Below are 19079 nucleotides of genomic sequence, written 5' to 3'. Positions count from 1 at the left end.
CAAATAGATCAGCTTTTAGCTAGACTCTCCCATCACATCCAGCCTGGAGCGGCTTCTTCCAGTGTGGGCCATTCAGCAAAGGCGTCTAGTCGCCCATCTCTGGCCACAATGACCGTTTTAAAAATAAATGAGCTCCAGCTCTAATCACAAAACCCACCAGCTGTGAAGAATAGAGCCACATCTGTCACCACGGGGCCCAAGCATTTATGCAGAAGCTCTGCCCCCGCCGCTCCGTCGAGGCTCCGCGGTCGGTCGGAGTAGCCCTCCCGGCCCGGGAAGTCTCGGGTCCGGGGGCGAGAAGGCGGCGCCCGGTCGAGATCTGCCGGCCGGAGGCAGCGTGCTCCTTTGGGAGGTGTCCAGGAAGATCCGGCCCGAGCCCCCGGGCGGAGGGGGGGTGTCACTTGGGATTTGTGCGCGTCCCGTCCCCGCCCCACCCCCCCAGCCCCACTTCAAGCAAAAGGCCGAAGGGTTTCGACCCCCCGATCGCCCACTTCGAGCTCACGCTTAGGGCCCTTTGGCCGCCGTCCAGCGGACAGAGAAAGCAATCCCGCAGCGCGGCGAAAGCACTCTGTGAATGAAGGTGGAATCGGCGAGAAAATAATTTTTCTTCTCGGCTGAGCCCGTCAGCCGCCCCGGGGGCGTTTGTGGGGGACAGTCCTTCTCCCGAGAAGACCCCTCCACTCTCCGCAGTGGACATACACGTCCCCGCAGTGGCCACACACGTGCCCCCCGGGGGCCGCACGAGTTTGGGAATGGGGGCGCGAGCCCCCGGGGCGAGGGGATTCACCCGGGGCGGGGGGCCGCAAGCCCACTCCCCACTGCACTCCGCGAGGGTCGGGAAGGGGGCGCCTGGAAGGGCGGTCGGCCGAGAGGCGGGGCGGAGGGGGGGGTCCGGGGGTCCCCGCCGCCGCCGAGGTCCCGGGGAAGCGGGAGGGGCCGCACCTGAGGAATCCGCCTCCGGCCGCTGCGGCCGCCGCCTCGCTCCGCCCCGGGGACCTGGGCGCGCGGCCAGCTTGCCCGGCACACACAGACGCCAGCCAGCGGCGGCGCTAGCTCCTCGGAGGAGCGCGGCTGAGCGAGCGGAGCGCGGCGCCGCCACCCGGCTGGGGGTGGGGAGACGAGCCCCGACCCAGGCGAGGGCCACCCCCGGTCCTCGGCCCTCGCGCGCTGCCAGGGCCAGGTGAGCGGCTGTGGGGACTCGGGGCGCGGGGAGGCGGCGGGGCGCGGGGGTGGTGGTGATGAGAGGTGGCCAGCCGGGCGCGAGCGCGCGCCGCCGCGCCGCCGGCGCTGCCCTTTGGCGGGCTGTGCACACCCTGCCTGCGCGGGCCGGCGCGCGGCTGACTTTTTCTGGAGGGCTAGCCCGGCGGAGCGCGGGGCGTGAGCGCCGCTGCGTTTGTACGGCGAGGCTGGCCGCCCGTGCCAGCCCCAAGCCCCACGAGGAGACCCAGTCCGTGCGGTCCGCGCCCCAAGGCCAGAGGCCTGTCACCGCCGCCTTTGTGGCGGGAGCGAGGGAGCCCGAGCCGGGGGGCTGCGGGAGGCGGGGAGCGCCCCTCGGGAGCGTCTCCTGGAGCCCGCGGGCCGCCAAGGGGGGGGGTCTCCCGGGCGCGGGGTTAGGGGCGGCAGGTAGGGAGGCGCGGAGGTGACGCGCGAGGATGGAGAGAGCCGAGCCCCGGGTGGAAAGTTGGGAGCGTCCGGCGGTGGCCGGGCGTTTGCCCGGGGTGCCCGGGCGGCTCGGCTCCGCAGGAAATGTCACTCGGTCACGGGCGCGCGCGCGCGTGTTCTCCAGCCATCGTTCGAATTTCTCTGAGAGGGGCTGGGGACCCCTCTTGTGCCGACGGAGACACAAAGAGTTGTGTTGACAGCTGACCTGACGCGAGCGGACGGCGCGGAACGGTGTGTGCAGGGCCGGGGATGGGGAGGAAGGCGAGGGATGCGGAGGCGGTTTGTTAAAGTTCATCAATTTCCTCAGTCCGTCTTCCGGGCTCCGGGGAAAAAGGAACGCTCGGTTTCGATGCACTTCATGGGGCGAATCAGTCCGCCCGAGCCCACGTCGGGTCCAGAGCCGGATTCGCCCGCGGGGCCGGACGGAGCCCGGAGAAACACCTCCTCGATCGGTTCCTTTCCTCCGGTTGCTTGACTGATGCAAGGTCCTTATCCACCACTGCGGCCCTCTGGCCCCGGTGGAGAAGACAGAAACCACGTTTTAATTTGTCCTCCTCCCTCGCCCGGGAGGTGGGAAATCCCACTTAAATCTCATTTTTTAAAAATCTAGCTATTTAAAGATGGGGAAGAGTTTGTCCGCAAAAGGTTTTTTGAATGAAACCCCCCTTTTAGAAACCTCTGCTTCCTCTGTACATCTTTTTTTTTGAGGGGGAGGGGTACTTTAAATCCTGGAATTCTCTTTTGAGTTTTGGAACTGTGTTGGGTTTTTTTTTTTTTCCCCTTTCGGAATATTTCTATGTAGTTTTTACAAACCTCAATACTGAAAATTTCAGATAGAGAAAAATTTAAATAATTGTTTTATTAAAATAGTATTAGAATTACGTGCAGGTAGGCATGTGTTTCAACGGAAAGATTTAATTAATGAATATTGGAAAGTTATATGCAAAGGATGAAAATTTCAAACACCAGTGTAAAATACGCCCTCTGTCTCAGAGACCCATATTCCTAATGCCCTAATCCTTCCTTCACCCAGAGGCAACCACTCTCCTCCATTGTATATCCTTCTATAAACCTTCTGTTAGAATGGAATTACATTGTGGAAATCGAGGATGAAAGGAACTGGATATGTAAGACTGAACTGCGTCTCGGTGACGAATCTTAATTTGATATTCACTTATGATGATGTTAGACCCTTTCATTTGGCCTAAGGCACTTATCAGTTAGAATGCTAAAAATCTTAGAACAAGCATTCAGTGCAAAGCAGAACTATTAAATGGTTATCTCCCTCCATCACCAGTTTCTCCTGGTTTTTATAAGCTTTGTTATTTATAATCTTTGATTTTTCTCCCATTTTGGAACTCTTTATGAAGTAGAGAATGAAAACTATAGCTATTCTATCAAGCGCAGCACATATCTGCAAGACATTGAAAGGATATATGAATACTCCCACTGACACGAGATAGTATAAAAATTTCAATAGTATGAAGGCCAAGGTTAAGACATTTGGTCATATCTCTTAGTTCCAGGCTTGGATTTGCCATAAACTAGCTAAGTGAACTAACTTTCTAAGAAATGCTTTTGTTTCCTCCCCCAGTTAAATAAAGGAATTGAACCATGTGGCTTCTGAGCCTCCTTCTAACTCCAAAATCCTGTGATTTTTGGTAAAATGGTAGTTCTGTAGGTGTCCTAAGACTGGGTAAGGATAAACCAGTTGGATCTGTGGGTATTCGTGGAGTGACCCCCCCAAAAAAAATCCTAAATGGTAGATTCATAAAGAAGTTGAGATGTTTAAACAACATTCCTGCTTTTATGAGATTGATATCATTGGAGAACAGCTACTTTATTTTCCCACAAAATGTCTGTTTATGCTACTGAAAAAGGTCGAACCCTGAAAGGGCCTCTGTGTATCACCTTGTATGGCTAAGGAGAGTGAATTTTCTTCACAGCTCATGGTGCCATTTTTAGGGAAATTACTCTTACCAGACTCTTACTTTTCTTCTTAAAGTGGAAATAAAGTTCATTGACCTATTTCAAAGGAACTTTACCTAATTTAATTAGCGATTCTCAAAAGTATTTAGAATATGAATAATCCTTATGGCCAAGCTATTTTAGTGACTTTATAAATATTCACTTAGAGATCATGTTCTTAGTAGGAAACTTTTCTAATCTCTAAGACACCTGCAACTGCAAATTCCTAGAGGGGTGCAGGGAGCCGAGGAGTGATTTCAAGGTTATGACAGTAAAAAGAGTTAAGTGATTTTAGTCACTATATGTGATCTCAGTTAAGGGTTTCAGAAGGACACTGTAAGTGGTGGTTACAGAAATCATTCTTGTTAAAGAAAGAGATCTCATACTTTGAAGATTCAGAGTCAACAACAAAGAATATGATGTATTTAGTCTGAATATCTGTAATATAAATACATTACAGTGAAGTTTTAGGAGTGGTTCAACTGGGGTGATAAGAATATGAACTAGAAGGTTAGATTTGTAAGGGTGCTGAGAGTAATCTTGATTGACAAAACTAACAAAAACAAAAGAAGATTAAGTACCAGTAATGAAGTTCTTCTAAAATGGAACCTTTTTCGTTTTTGACCAGCTTCCATCCCATCCTTACCATGTGAATATGTATTTTTATAAATGTCTTATCATATTGCACATGTTTCTATAATTTACTTTCTACTGTTTACAAGTAGTTTATTGTATCATAATTTATTTAGCTCTTTCTTTGTTTCATGATTTTCCTGTTTTTTAAAAAATATAAGGGCTACCCTTATGAATGGGACAAACAAACAAACTTAGAATTGTTTCCCTAGAGAGGTAATACAGTGTAGTTCTAAATAGTTGGGGTCTAAAATTAAAGGTTCTGTGTCCAAAACAGCTCCATCCCTTATGGGCAATATTGGGCAAGTAACTTATTTTCTTAGAGCTTCCTAATCTGTAAAGTAGGTGTAGTAATAGCTCTTAATATGGTTAAGATAAAAAAGCAGTAATACATGTAAAAAGCATTTACACATGTAAGTGTTAGCTCTTTTTTAATTAGGAAATTTCCTGATTTCTTGTAATCTCCAAATTACTTTCCAGAAGGGTTACATAAATTTATGCTTATTTGTGTGTACTTATTTTAAACATTTATGTTATTGTGACTCATTTGATCAGTGTAAAATTGTATCCGTTTGTTTTGATTTGCATTCCTTTGATCTTGTGTGAGGTGAGAGGTAATTTTTTTTTCAATAGTATTGCTACAGTTTTCTACTTGGAGAGGTGGAAATTTCATCACCTCAGCCATTTTGAACAAGACTATAAGACAAGCCAATAGGACAGGTCAGTCACAACACTAATGAGTGAACCAAATTTTCCAAGTTTCTTTCAGATTAGTTGTCGTTTTCTTGTATTCTCGACTGGTGGTGGATTTTATCCATTATTCTTAAAAATAGGGCTGTTAAAATTAAAGAATAGTGTCCTCTATCAATCCCATTTAAGTGAAAATGCAGTCCTCTCTTTTTTCCCTCGAAGGGCTGATTTTTATTAATTAGCATTACTATGATCCAAATTGGTGGATTTTAGCTAGGAATGCTTCCTAAAATGGGGGGAGAAAAGATCAGAGAGAGAAAGTTTCATGATCGCTAATCATGTTATTTTTTGGCTACCAGTGGGTAATGAAGTTATATCCTCTGACTTGAGTTCTTATACAGTCAAGGTAATTTAGACTGCACAAAAGCATGCCCTTGTTAGTTCTGGAGTTCCAGCAGCCCTGATATTTCTGGCAAACACACACCCAACGTGGATAACAGCAGCTCTTTGTGCTCCTGGGCTCCAGGAGGGCTTCCTATTGTGTACTCTTCCTTGCCTCCCATTCTTGACTGACTGGTGATAGCAGCTCCTCCAAGTCCAGATGTGGAGTCCCCACAGGGCTGCCTCTCTGCAGCCCGGCTCTGTGTTTATCCCCACCACCCACCCCTTCAGTGCCTTTGCTTTCGTCCTTTGACATAGGGAATTCTCTCTTTTCAAGGTTGTGGTTTCAGATTTTATTTTTAGTTTATCTCTGTGCTTTATGAGTGTCTTCAACAGTCCCTACAGTAGAAACTGTAAGCGTGATTAACATAGATTAACGCTTAATCGGCACTGGATAAATGTTTGTTGCTGTGAACCATATCTCGGATGGTCTTCTCTGTTCCTGGGCATCATGCTATTTTTATGGTAAAATAGAAAACAAGCTCAGGCTGTGTGGTGGATTGCTGCGTTTGCCTATACTACCAAGGTTAGGAGTTAGGGAACCTGCTTGCTTTGGCCCTTTGAACTTCTTGTGTGTTTAGAGAAGATTCTTAATTCTTGTGTCTTTCTTTTCTTCTGTAAAATGGGATGAACAATTAAAGGACTGCTCTAATTATCCACCTTCTGCACAGAATTGTTGTGAAGGTAAAATGAACTAATAAATGTGGGCATGTTTTAGAAGAAAAGGGTGTATGAGTTCACACTGTGTCGTCATAATTACACATTATTACTACACATCCAGAAGTGTCCGTGTCATAATTACATATTATCACTACACATCCAGGAGTGTCTGTATCTTTGAGGAAGCCCTATCCCAGTGTGGAGCTGTGCTGGGAGCATGGGGTTAGATGAAGATTTTTGGGGTCCAACCCAGATCGTGGGAGTGGGGCCTGTTCTACATTTTAACAACACTTCTGATACTGACCCACTCCCATTGGGAGTAGTAAACGTCAGTTAATCCCTAGAATAGTATTCTCCTTGTTAAATGTTACTGGTAAAATAATCCAGAAATACAACATCACTTTTGCGTGCTGAGTATGAAATGAAAGTTAGCTATTATCATTCACCTTTCAACCTCTCTGAATGTGATTCAGAGCAGGAATTGTAAATTCAGGTGCCTTGGAGCAGGTAGTTTGCCTGAGAGAAGCAGGACACCTGTAAGATAATAGGGTATGCCAAGTTCTGGTGGGCAAGAAAGACTGAAGGTAGCATGATTTCTAAGGCTGCACTGACGTTTGCCCTGTATGTTGCTGTTAACTAGATCATTTGATTTTTGTCAAATGGAACTGAAAATTCATATTTTTATATGAATTTAAATGATGGCAGTAAATTCAGATGGTAAAGAATCTGCCTGCAGTGCAAGAGACCCGGGTTTGATCCCTGGATCGGGAAGATCCCTGGAGAAGGGAATGGCAGTCCGCTTTGGTGTTCTTGCCTGGAGAATTCCACGGGCAGAGGAGACTGGAGAGATACAGTCCATGGGGTCACAAAGAGTTGGACATAACAGAGCAACTAACACACAATACATTTTAAAGAAAACATATGGACCCAGGAAAACAAATCTGGAAGCCAGATAATTTCCAACTTCTCAATTAATTGACATGGGTGGGGATTTCCCTGATGGTCCAGTGGTTAGGACTCCCTACTTCCGCTGCAGGGGGCGCCAGTTCAATTCTTGGTCAGGGAACTTAAGATCCTGCATGGTGGCCAGTGTGGCAAACCCCAACAAACAAAAAACAAGAAAACAAGCCCAAAAAATGGGTGAAAATATTTGCATTTGGATTATTATGATGACAGAAGAAAGCACTCTGTTCAACATTATTAATAAAGAAATGCACATGAAAACCATACAGACATATTTCGACTTTCAGGTTATAAAGATTTAGTACATCAATAATATCTAGCACTGGCAACGGGATAAAGAAAAGGTTTCTGTTATACACTATAAAATGACAATTACAACTTTTCTGGAGAGCAATTTGGCATCATGTGTCAAGATTTTAAATGTCTGTACCTATACTGTTCAATGTGGCAGTCCATCACTATCTGTGGCTATTTAAATTTAAACTAATTAACATTATATAAAACTAAAGATTTGGTTTCTCATTTGCACTAGTCACATTTCAAGTGCTCATTAATTGCATGTGGTGGGTGGCTACAATATTGGACTGTGATGATGTGGAACTTTTTCTTCATCAGAGAAAGTTCTTATGGATAGCACTGGTCGAACCTCTGAGTCAGAAACTTCCCTTCTAGGAATTTGTTAGAAATAATTAGACACATGCATGTAGTAATAACATCATCTTAAACATTATTTATAGGAGTAAAAAATTAGAAACAAACTGAACATCATATATTACTAAAAACTGTATTGTATTATCCAGTATTCTTGCCTGGAGAATCTCAGGGACGGGGGAGCCTAGTGGGCTGCCGTCTACGGGGTCGCACAGAGTGGGACACGACTGAAGCGACTTAGCAGCAGCAGCAGCAATGTTGTATTAAACATCCATGGACTTCCCAGGTGGCTCAGTGGTGAAGAATCCACATGCCAATGTAGGACACTTGGGTTCATTCCCTGGGTTGGGAAGATGCCCTGGAGTAGGAAATGGCAACCCACTCCAGTATTCTTGCCTGGAAAATTTCATGGACAGAGGAACCTGGCAGGCTACAGACCATGGGGTCGTAAAGAATCAGACATGACTGAGCAACTGGGCACACACACACACAGATATCCATCATACATTGTTAGTGACAATATCCCTGTTGCAGAATCATTTTATTTATTTAGGTAGATAACTTAAGTACACAGAAATTAAGTAAGTGTTAGTCGCTCATTTGTGTCCAACTCTATGCAACCCCATGGACTATAGCCCGCCAAGCTCCTCTGTCCATGGAATTCTCCAGGCAAGAATAGTGGAGTGGGTTGCCATGCCCTCTCCAGGGGATCTTCCCAACCCAAGGATTGAACCTGAGTCTCCTGCATTGCCGGCAGATTCTTTACCATCTGAGCCACCAGGGAAGCCCACATAGAGATTAGGGGAACAAATTTTCTCCTCCAGCAAATGATTGTAGTTATGACAGAGCTCTGCCTTTTTAGCCTGTAGCTCTTCTCATAGTTAGACTTGGTTGACTTTTACAAAAGAGCAAGCAGAGACACTTGACAGTTCTGCAGGCTGCATCAGTATCACTGGGGTTCCTGTTAGAAATTCAGAGGCTCAGACTCCATTCCAAACATCCTGAATCAGAATGTCTCGAAGGGCCCGGGGATCTGGGTAATAACAAGCTCTCTACTTCCTGTCGGTATCTGCCTCCTATCACTGATCTCTGGAGCTTTATTTGTTTTATCTTGGCCAAGTGCGATCTCCTTGAACTCCATCCAGGCCTCGTTTGAGGTGCTTCAGAGGTGGCAGTGAAGAAAACTAACAAACATCCCTGTCCTGATGGGAATCAAACAATAAGCAAAAGAAATATCAGTAAAATATGTTGTCTTTTAGGTAGTGAGAAGCTCTGGGGAGGAAAACTGAAGCAGAAAGAGGACTTAGAAAGTGAGATGGGAGTTGAGATTCTCTCTAGGGTGTGACTGAGAAGTGACATCTAAGTGAGGACCTGAAGGCTGGGAGGGACGGAACTCTTGGAAATTTGGAGGCAGAGCATTCTTGGCAGGGCTCAAATCCTCGGAGGGGTAACTGGGAGGCCACGGCAGGAAGAGCAGAGGCAAGTGAGAGAGAGAGGGGGATCAGATCAGAGCGGCCATCGAGATCTTCTGGCTTCAGAATTCTTTGTTCTCCCTAGTGTACCCCACTCCTCGAACTCTTGGGTTAATCAGTTTGTAATGAGATCAGACATCCTTAAATTCACTGTTTTTCAGTGTGATCGGTCGACACCTGCCTTATTCGCCTGGGGTCCTTGTTAAATGCGGATTACTTGTCCCTGCGGAATTAGAGTTTCTAGGCTGGGACCCTGGAATGTGCGTTTTAACGATCTTCTCAGGTGGTTTTTATGGACACGCAAGTCTGAGAACCACTCCTCACATTTATCATTTTGCAAGTTTAGCTTCTAGAAAGGAGGTGTGTCTAAAATTCTCACCACAGCCTGTGGAGGTCATAATGAGAAAATGTAATTGATACAGTGTCTCACTTACTTCCTGTATTTTAAAACTGATTAAACTGATACTACTTATAGTAAGTGACTGAAGCGACTTAGCAGCAGCAGCAGCAGCATAGTAAGTTTATGTGTATACCTCTGTTGGAATATTCGGGGATGGGAAGATTATTGTCATAATTGTTACCCACATCAGAGGGTGCCGAACCTTTTCACTTGCGGGTTCTGTCTTCCCCCTCATCCAATCAGGTTTTTTTTGGAAAGGGTGAATTTCAATTTATTTGATTGTTTAAAATCATATTTTCTTTTTTCCCATTCTCTTTCTTTCTCTCTGCCTCTTGTTTATTTTCTCGTTCCTCTTCCTTCTTGAAATCTAACTATCTTAAACACCATTAATGTTTTGGTCACCATTCTCTTACACATTTCCATGCATATTTATATATATTCACCAACAAATAATTTTACATGATAGGGTCGTATGTTTTTTAAGAAAACTAGTCACATCTTTTAAGAAATTCTTTGTTGTGTGTGCATAGTCACTTATTTGTGTCTGAACAACCCCATGGACTGTAGGTCACCAGGCTCCTCTGTCCATGGGATTTCCCAGGCAAGAGTACTGGAGTAGGGTGCCATTTCCTTTTCCAAGGGATCTTCCTGACTCAGGGATCAAACCTGTGTCTCCTGAATGTGGCAGGCAGATTCTTTACCACTGAGTCATCTGGGTTCAGGGAGTCTAAATTACCTCTTTAACCTCCCTTTTCACTTCCACAGTGTGGCCAGTCTGCTCTTTATTTTGTTTAACTTTTTCCATGATCATGGAAACATATATATACTGTATATCTTCAACATCTAATATATACTGTTGGATTATATATATATATAATCACAATTATATATATAATTTCTTTTTTCTTAATACTTAATGAAACACAAGACATACCTATAAGTCAAATGGTATAGCTCTTGTTTATTCGTTTCAATGACTGCATACTGTTCTGTGATACACATATTCCACAGTTAAACAACCATTAACTTCACCAGAGGATATTTATTTACACCAAACAAGAAACCAGAGTTGTATACTAAATGACAAGCATATCTGATTATATAATTTTAAAACATTTTTGTAAAGCAAAAAAAGAACTGTAAACAAATACCATAGACAAATGTTAGATTGAAAAAAATTCATTGCATATGCAGACAAAAAATTACCATCTGAGATATAAGAAATCTTCACAAAATGATAATAAAAATATTTTCTAAAGCATAATTTTAAAACAGTTTTAAAATGCTGTGATTAGGTCATTCACAGAAGCACAATTCCAAATGGTCAAAAATATGAAAAATGCTTAACTTTATCAGTTATTTGGAAATGCAAGTTAAAAATAATAGTAAGCTTCACTTGATACCTACCTGATATTAATATAGATCTTTAATTCACATTAAAATTTCCAAAATCAGTTTCTTTATTCACTGAAAATCTATGCAGAAACTTTTTTCTCAAAAGTTATGCTAAAGTTATAAAGCATAATTATTTTCCAAGGTTTCTCATTTGCTCAGAGAATTGGAGGAGAGATTGACTTTTATTCCCTTTTAGACTCAACTCATAGCACAAGGCCCTGGAAAAGGAAATGGCAACCCCCTCCAGTATTCTTGCCTGGGAAATCCCATGGACAGAGGAGCCAGGTGGGCCTTAGTCCCTGGAGTCACAAAGGGTGGGACACAAGTTAGCAACACACAGCAACGACAGCATAGCCCAAGAGACAAGAATAGAGTCTAGAAAACTGGAGTTTGAGACCAGTTGCAGGACTTTCTTTTTTTCCAAAAAGTTTTCTTCAATTTCAAAACAAATTGTGGATTTTAGAGCCAGAGATGAATCCTAAGAGGAAAACAGGGTTTTACTTGACTTCCCAAGGTCACCTGGCTACTCCTTCACCCTTTCTGGTTTACTGTCCTGCTCCTCAGAATCTTCTCATGCCTTTAGCTGCAGCTAATATAGAGAAATCACATTTCAAGAATGTTTCCATTTTCAAAAAAGTATTGAATATACAGCATTTAAATAAATTATATTGTCATGGAGATTTTAAGTAGAAATAATAACATGAGAACAGTATAAAAAATCAGCAAAGACACATATCACTTACAATTCTACTACCCTTACAAAATGAACTGCTTTTCCAGCTTTACCTCAAGTACTTACCTATATGCATGAATGATTTCATAAATGATAATATTTCACTACTATTTCCAAGACCTTTTCGCAACTTTGACTTTCAGGACTTTCACGCTAGTCTGCTTGACTCTGGTCCTCTTCTGACCTGTTTTTCATGCCTGTCATTTCTAAGCCTTGAACTTTGTTTCATATCCAGTTTCAACCTGGCTTAGATGCCTTCCTTAGCATTTCCCCGAAATAGTAGTGTTCCGTTCTAATGCATGGAAGAGAACAAAAAACTAAAGAAGTTAAACTAATTAATTCCTGATATCTCCAAAATATATGGGGAGAGGGTGCGGGGAGCGCTTCTTGGTGCTCGATGATATTGTCGAGGACTCGGGTTCTTTCTGTCATTTTCTGCTGTCCTTAGTTGTTTGGTGTTTGTTTCTACCGTGTCTTCATTGCACTCAGGTGTCAGCAGCACATTCAAGCCTTGCAAGGTTCTGACTGGAGTCAGGAAAAGATTCTATTCCTTCCCAAATCCCATTGGTTAGAATTTATCACATACTCATCTGTAAGCTTTTCATACTTTTCATGGGATTCTCATTGAATCCCATTCTCCAAAGACCCCGACGCTGGGAAAGATTGAGGGCAAGAGAAGAAGGAGGCGACAGAGGATGAGATGGTTGGGTGGCATCACCGATTCAATGGACATGAGTTTGAGCAAACTCTGCGAGATAGTGAAGGACAGGGAAGCCTGGCATGCTGCAGTCCATGGGGTCGCAAAGCATCAGACATGACTTGGCAACTGAATGACGTGTGCCAGCTAGTTACTGATGAGGAAAACAGAAATCCCACGACTAGTGTAAAATAATGAAGATTCACTCCAGAGCTTGGGGAAAAATCTCTCTGAGGTAAGCATGAATAACCCACATTCACTCCAGAGCTTGGGGAAAAGTGTCTCTGAGGTAAGCATGAATAACCCACACGTTTTAATATGGAAAAAGATCAGGAAATGATTCAGTTATACAACTAGCAGCATGTGTCATGAAATCCAATTTCCTTAGTTCCTTTCAAGGCTTTTTATAATCTAAGCTCATGATAATCACATATAAAACCTCTGTTTTAGACAAGCCAATCAGTTGTTTTTCCTGCTTTTCTCATATGAGTTCCTACCTGTGGCTTGGCTCACTTTTCCCTTAGAAATCTCTTCCTATTCCCTAGTGCTGGCTGTGGCTATTTAAATTAAAATTAATTACAGTTAAATTAAAAATTCAGTTCTTCAGGCATACTAATTGCATTTCAAGGCCGTGGAATGGCCACGTGTAGCTAGTGTTTATTGTATTGAACATCACAGTTACAGACTATTTCCACCACTTTAGAAAGTTCTGTTCAGACAACACTACTCTAAAGAGTCTTGCAAATCATATTTAAACAGTGTTTGCCAAACTATAGGCCACTTGTATCAGAATCAACTAGAGATATGTATTTTTGCCCCAGCTTTATTGAGCATACAGCACTGTATAGTTTAAGGTGTACATCATAGTGATTTAACTTATTTGACTGATTTGACCTCATGAAATGATTACCAAAAAAGTTTAGTGAACAGCCAGATACAAAATTAAAGAAAAAAAATTATTTTCCTTGTGGTCAGAGTTCTTAGGGTTTATTGTCTTAACAACTTTTGTAACATACAGAAGTGTTAATTACATTGATTATGTTGTACATCATGTCCTTAGTATTTATCCTGTAACTACGAGTTTGTGCCTTTTGACTGCCTTCATCCAATTCCTGATCCTCTCACTCCCCACCTCTGGTAACCATAAAATTGTTTCTTTTCCTATGGGTTTGTTTGTTGGTTTGCTTTTGAAGTATAATTGACCAAACTATGTTAGTTCCTGTAAGAGAACATAGTGATTCGATATTTCTATACATTTCAAAATGATTACCTCAGTGTTTTGTTACCATCAATCACTATACAAAGAAAGGACATAATTATCAGCTTTATTTCCCACACTGTACATTTCATATCTGTGGTTCATTTATTTTGCTGTTGAAAGTTTGTACCTCTTTATCTCCCTCACTTATTTCTCTCTTCCCCCCACTCTCCTCTGGCACCCTCCTGTTTGTTCTCTGTATGGATGACTGTTTCTGTTTGTTTGTTTGTTTTGTTTTTTATATTTCAAATATAAGTGAAATCATACAGTATTTGTCTTTCTCTGTTTGACTTATTTTGGTTAGCATAGTTCTCTGTTTGTCCATCCATGTTTGCAAAAGGCAAACTTTCGTGTTTTTTTAATGCCCGAATAATATTCCATTATATTTATATCTATATATATCTCCCATGTCTTCTTTATCCATTCGTCTATTGACCGACACTTCGGTTGCTTCTTACCTGGGATGATGCAAATTCTACTGTAGTGAACATAGGTGTGCATGAATCTTTTTGAAACAGTGCTTTTGTTTTCTTCAGAAAAATACCCAGAAGTAGAATTGCTGGACTGTATGGTAGTTCTATTTTTAGTTTTTTGAGGAATCTGTACTGTTTTACATAGTAGCTTCACCAATTTATATTCCCACCAGCATTATACAAAGGTTCTCTTTTCTCCACATCCTCACCCACACTTGTTTTTTGTGGTCTTTTTTGATGGTAGCTATTCTGACAGTGTGAGGAGTATCTCATTGTGGTTTTTGTTTGCATTTCCCTGATAATTAGTGATGTTGAGCATCTTTCATGTGCCTGTTGGCTATCTGTAGGTCTTCTGTGGAAAAACTTCTATTCAGATCCTCTGCTCATTTTTTAATCGGGTTGTTTTTTAAAAAAATTGAGTTGTATGAGTTCTTTGTATATTTTGGATATTAACTACTTATTGGATACTTGAAGTTGCTGTTTAAATGTTTAAAAACCAAGCTCTAAGTGTTTAGCCCCAGGCCACTTTTATGCCTCCAAAAGTTGAAGAAACTAGATCACTATGAGGTCTAGTTTACTTTATTTCCTTTATGGAAGTACCCTAAATATTGGACTTTTTCTTAATTTTCTGCTTCTCTAAACTTTTATAGCACTTGTAGTTTATGTATTAAAGTTTTAGATTTTCATTATAGATATTTATTATCTCTATTTCAGAAAGATTTTTTTTCTGAATGTTAGAATGTAAGCCCCTTGAGAAGAGATACTATGGCATTTTCCAAAATGTCTAATACAGTGTTGGGTACATAGTAAGTACAAAGTATTGACTGATTAATTACATTCTACAGAATTGACATATACAGTCTATATTTAGTTGGCAATTCTTTGAAATGTCATAAAACTGTCTGTGGTATTGGGGAAAGAAGATAGATGATGGGAAAAGTATTTCCACAATATTTTTCCTCAATTTCATTTGTTAGAAATAAATCTGAAAACTTTCTGCTTAGATTTCTAACAAATGTTATATGATGATGTTCCCTATAAAAGTTTGGGTTTGCAGCATTTTTTTTAAATGGCCATTTTAAATATGCTCTGATCCCTTGGTTCTCCTGTGGAACATAAACTAATCAAACCTTTGGAGTGATAGCTGATAGAGAAACTTCTTGTTGCAACTGAACTCCCCACATGAATCAGGGTTTACTTCCTATCTAGAGAATCCAGTAACTATTCTCCTCTATTTTAATGATTTAATAATCACATGAAAATTGTTGGAGCAGGAAGTTAAGGTCTTGGTATATTAGAGATATTAGACATATCCTTACAAGTTGCAGCCCAGTGAGGGATCAAGTTAGACTAATAATTATTATTAGTAATAGTCATATTACTAGTAATGGGAATCATGAACAGCAGCATCTCATTTAATGTAAAGACTAAATGTAAGGAATGCTTCTCTTATGTTCTTTTGTGCATAATTTCACAGATTGTATCATTCTGTGGGTTGACATGAAAACAAACAACAGCATTCTCTGGTAGGCTCATTACCTTAGAATACAAAGTGAAAGTGAAAGGCGCTCAGTCGTGTCCAACTCTTAGAGATGTCAGGTCCTATACAGTCCATGGAATTCTCCAGGCCAGAATACTGGAGTGGGTAGCCTTTCCCCTCTCCAGGGAATCTTTCCAAACTGGGGATTGAACCCATGTCTCCTGCATTGCAGGTGGATTCTTTACCAGCTGAGCCACAAGGGAAGCCCAGGAATACTGGACTAGATAGCCTCTCCCTTCTCCAGCAGATTTTCCCAACCCAGGAAACAAACCACGGTTTCTTGCATTCCAGGCATATTCTTTACCAACTGAGCTATCAGGGAAGCCACCTTATAATACAAAATTAATCTAATTTATTTTTCAAGAAATGAAATCTTTATTGAACAAATAACTATTTTCCACTGGAGATTCCTGATATATTTTTGATGTTCAGACAGTTGATTTATTTATTGGATTTATTTATTTGTTGGATTCCAAAACAGTCACCTTTCTGAGATAATGGATCAATGCACCAAGCAGGATGCCTATTACAAAATCGTCCCTCAAGAAATCTCAGTTCTTTTTCCTCATCAGACTTGCTGAATGACATGCCTCAGACTTCATCATGTGTGTGTGCGTGTGTGCTAAGTTGCTTCAGTCATGTCCGACTCTTGTCTGGACTGTAGCCCACCAGGCTCCTCTGTCCATGGGATTCTCCAGGCAAGAATACTGGAGAGGGTTGCCCTTTCCTCCTCCAGGGGATCTTCCCAACTCAGGGATCAAACCCACGTCTCCTGCTTGGCAGGCAGATTCTTTACCATAGCGCCACCAAGGGAAGCCAAGCGAAAAATGAGAAACAGTGTGATATTACAATTGCTGCTGCCCATTATTACTTCAAAGCCTTAAAAAAAAGTAAGTACAGGTCAAACACAAACTTTACGGTGGAATTATGGTGTCTGTTTGCAATGCGTGACCTTTAGCTTCCCAAGGGTAAACAGCTATCTCGTAATCTCCCACGTAAAGGTATCTAAAGTGCGTGCGTGCTAAGTCGCTTCAGTCGTATCTGATTTTGTGACCCTATGGGCTGTAGCCGGCCAGGCTCCTCTGTCCATGGGATTCTCCAGGCAAGAATACTGGAGTGGGTTGCCATGCCTTTCTCCAGGGGATCTTCCCAACCCACGGATGGAACCCAAGTCTCCTTCATTGGCAGGTTGGCTCTTTACTACTAGTGCCAGAATAGCAATTAGTATTAAATGTTTTGCCTCTGAACTAATATTACCAAGTTTTTCCTTTTCTAGAAAAGTTAGACTATGTTAAAATCAGCTTTCTGCCCCTTGTTCATATAAATGGAGCAATCTAATATTAGGGGAGATATTTTCATAGTATTTTGGTCAAAAGATGTACAGAAGCTGTTGGATATTGGCAGGTATTTCTAAAGCTAAAGCTCTTTTGGAGTCTGGAAGTGTAGTGTCTGAGTTATGGTATTTCAGATATTGTAAGTGTTTGAGGTTTTTGGCCATCATAAAGAGTCAGTGGTATGCCTTATCTCAACTCTACCTCCAGAACAGGAAATGTGGCAGGACAGTGAAATGCATCCCATAGTTATGTATCTGGAATATCAGAGAGAAAGTATTTGTATATGTCAGAGAATATGCATAGAGCTTCCCAGGTGGCTTGGTGGGTAAAGAACCCACCTGCCAATGCAGGAGATACAGGTTCAATCTCTGGATCAGAGGAGATCCCCTGGAGGAGGGCATGGCATCCCACATCAGTATTCTTGCTTGGAGAATCCCTAGGACAGAGGAGCCTGGTAGGCTACAGTCCATGGGGTCACAAAGAGTCAGACATGACTGAAGTGGCTGAGCACAAAAACAACACGCATAGGCACAAAACACAACCTTTAATAAAAAACAACCAGAAAAGTCTTTATGATCCATATATACTTTTCTGACTAGTCCTTTCCTACTATTTAATAATTTAATTTATAGCAGGAATTAATAATTTAACCCAATAAATTAATAAAAGTTAATGTACAATTCGTCAGTCATTGCACACATATTATTTCTAATCTTCACAACAACCTTGTAAAGTATGCATCATTGTCCTTTTTATGTCTAAGAAAACTAAGGCTCTGAAAGGTTGAACTGTAGGTAGTAAGTAGAAAAGTCAGAACTCAAATCTAGGGCTGGCTAATTAAGAATCTTTGTTCTTTCTTCTATGTCACATTCTTGGGTACCTGTCTTGTGACTCAACTAGAAGGTAAGATCTGGATATCAGAAGGTGCACCTTATGGAAAACATTGCTGCTCTTGCTGAAGATGGCATACATAGGTGCTTAAGGGCATATTAACTCTTTCAGGCCATCAAGGGACCATTCAGTACCTAATTTTTGAGAAATAGACTGTACCAAGGCTGTATCTTGGTTGCTGAGGAGCATAATGGAGGTCAAGTCTTGGATTTACTCACCAAACATGAAATCTCCGTGACTGGAAGCGCTTTGTCCTTTTGTTCACTACTCTATATCTGCACCTAGAACAAGCACTTAGTTCTCCTCAATAAATATTTGTCAGCGAATAAATGCATGACCTCTGTAGGGACCTGTGAGCTTTCTTCTATGGCTGTGGAATCTGTCCTTCACCTGGGTCAAGCTTCTTTCAGATCTAAGCCACTGACTTCAAGGGAGCTGGGAGAGGGAGGGTAGATGGAACAACATAAGCTTATCACTTCTACTGGAAACACCACGATGAGCCCAGGCACTACAGAAGCTAGATCAGTAGCATTATCTTCTGCATAAAGGATGGTAATAAGGAAAAATAAAACTGAAACAGTACTGTGGCAGAAATGAAAGGAGATGCCCTTGATTTTCTTTTCTTTTTGAGTTTTACAAAATAATGATGTCTCTGTATGCATCTCTCATGCACGAAGGATGAGCATGCATCCTTCATGCATGTTAAGTTTATCATCATATTTACTTGTTTACAAATTTACTTACATAATTTAGGTAACATGAACTTTAAATTTGTCAATAAATATTCTAGTTAATAAGAAATAATTGAAAGCCATCTGTTTCCAGGATAAGACTGCATAGTGGAAGAGAACCATGGAATTGGAAGTCTGGAAAAAGTGTTTTGAAAAATGGGACAAATCTTTCCTACCGTTTAAATATTACAATTCATTTTGCTCATTTGATTTTAAATTGATAAGGCTTTCAAAATCAAAATAACATGGACTTACTTAGATACCAGGACTTCCCAGGTGGCGCTACTGGTAAAGAACCTGCCTGCCAGTTCAGGAGACATAAAGAGACATGGGTTTGATCTCTGGGTTGGGAAGATCCCCTGGAGGAGGATATGGCATCCCACTTCAGTATTCTTGCCTGGAGAATCCCGTGGACAGAGGAGCCTGGCAGGCTACAGTCCATAGGGTCACAGAATCAGATACGACTGAAGCGACTTAGCATGCGTGC

At 42.0% G+C, this 19079-nt stretch overlaps 1 protein-coding gene across 9 annotated transcripts in view; it reads left to right on the top strand.

Annotated features, from left to right (window-relative positions):
- The first annotated feature begins 1040 nt into the window (after positions 1-1040).
- GREB1L (GREB1 like retinoic acid receptor coactivator) overlaps positions 1041-19079 on the top strand; it is a 245688-nt gene continuing 227649 nt past the window's right edge. For 5 of the 9 annotated variants that reach the window (XM_027526109.1, XM_027526108.1, XM_027526107.1 and 2 more), the window contains exon 1: positions 1044-1180. The gene's annotated coding sequence lies outside the window, so the exon portion shown is untranslated. Of the gene's footprint in view, positions 1181-1663; positions 1894-19079 lie in introns of those variants that run through there. The other 4 variants (XR_003508479.1, XM_027526111.1, XM_027526110.1 and 1 more) reach the window with 3 other exon arrangements.

Source organism: Bos indicus x Bos taurus, chromosome 24 (genome assembly GCF_003369695.1).
Source record: "Bos indicus x Bos taurus breed Angus x Brahman F1 hybrid chromosome 24, Bos_hybrid_MaternalHap_v2.0, whole genome shotgun sequence".
Taxonomy (NCBI): Eukaryota; Metazoa; Chordata; class Mammalia; order Artiodactyla; family Bovidae; genus Bos; species Bos indicus x Bos taurus.
Note: the sequence above shows the minus strand (reverse complement) of the source record. Positions and strands in the feature narration are given on the sequence as shown.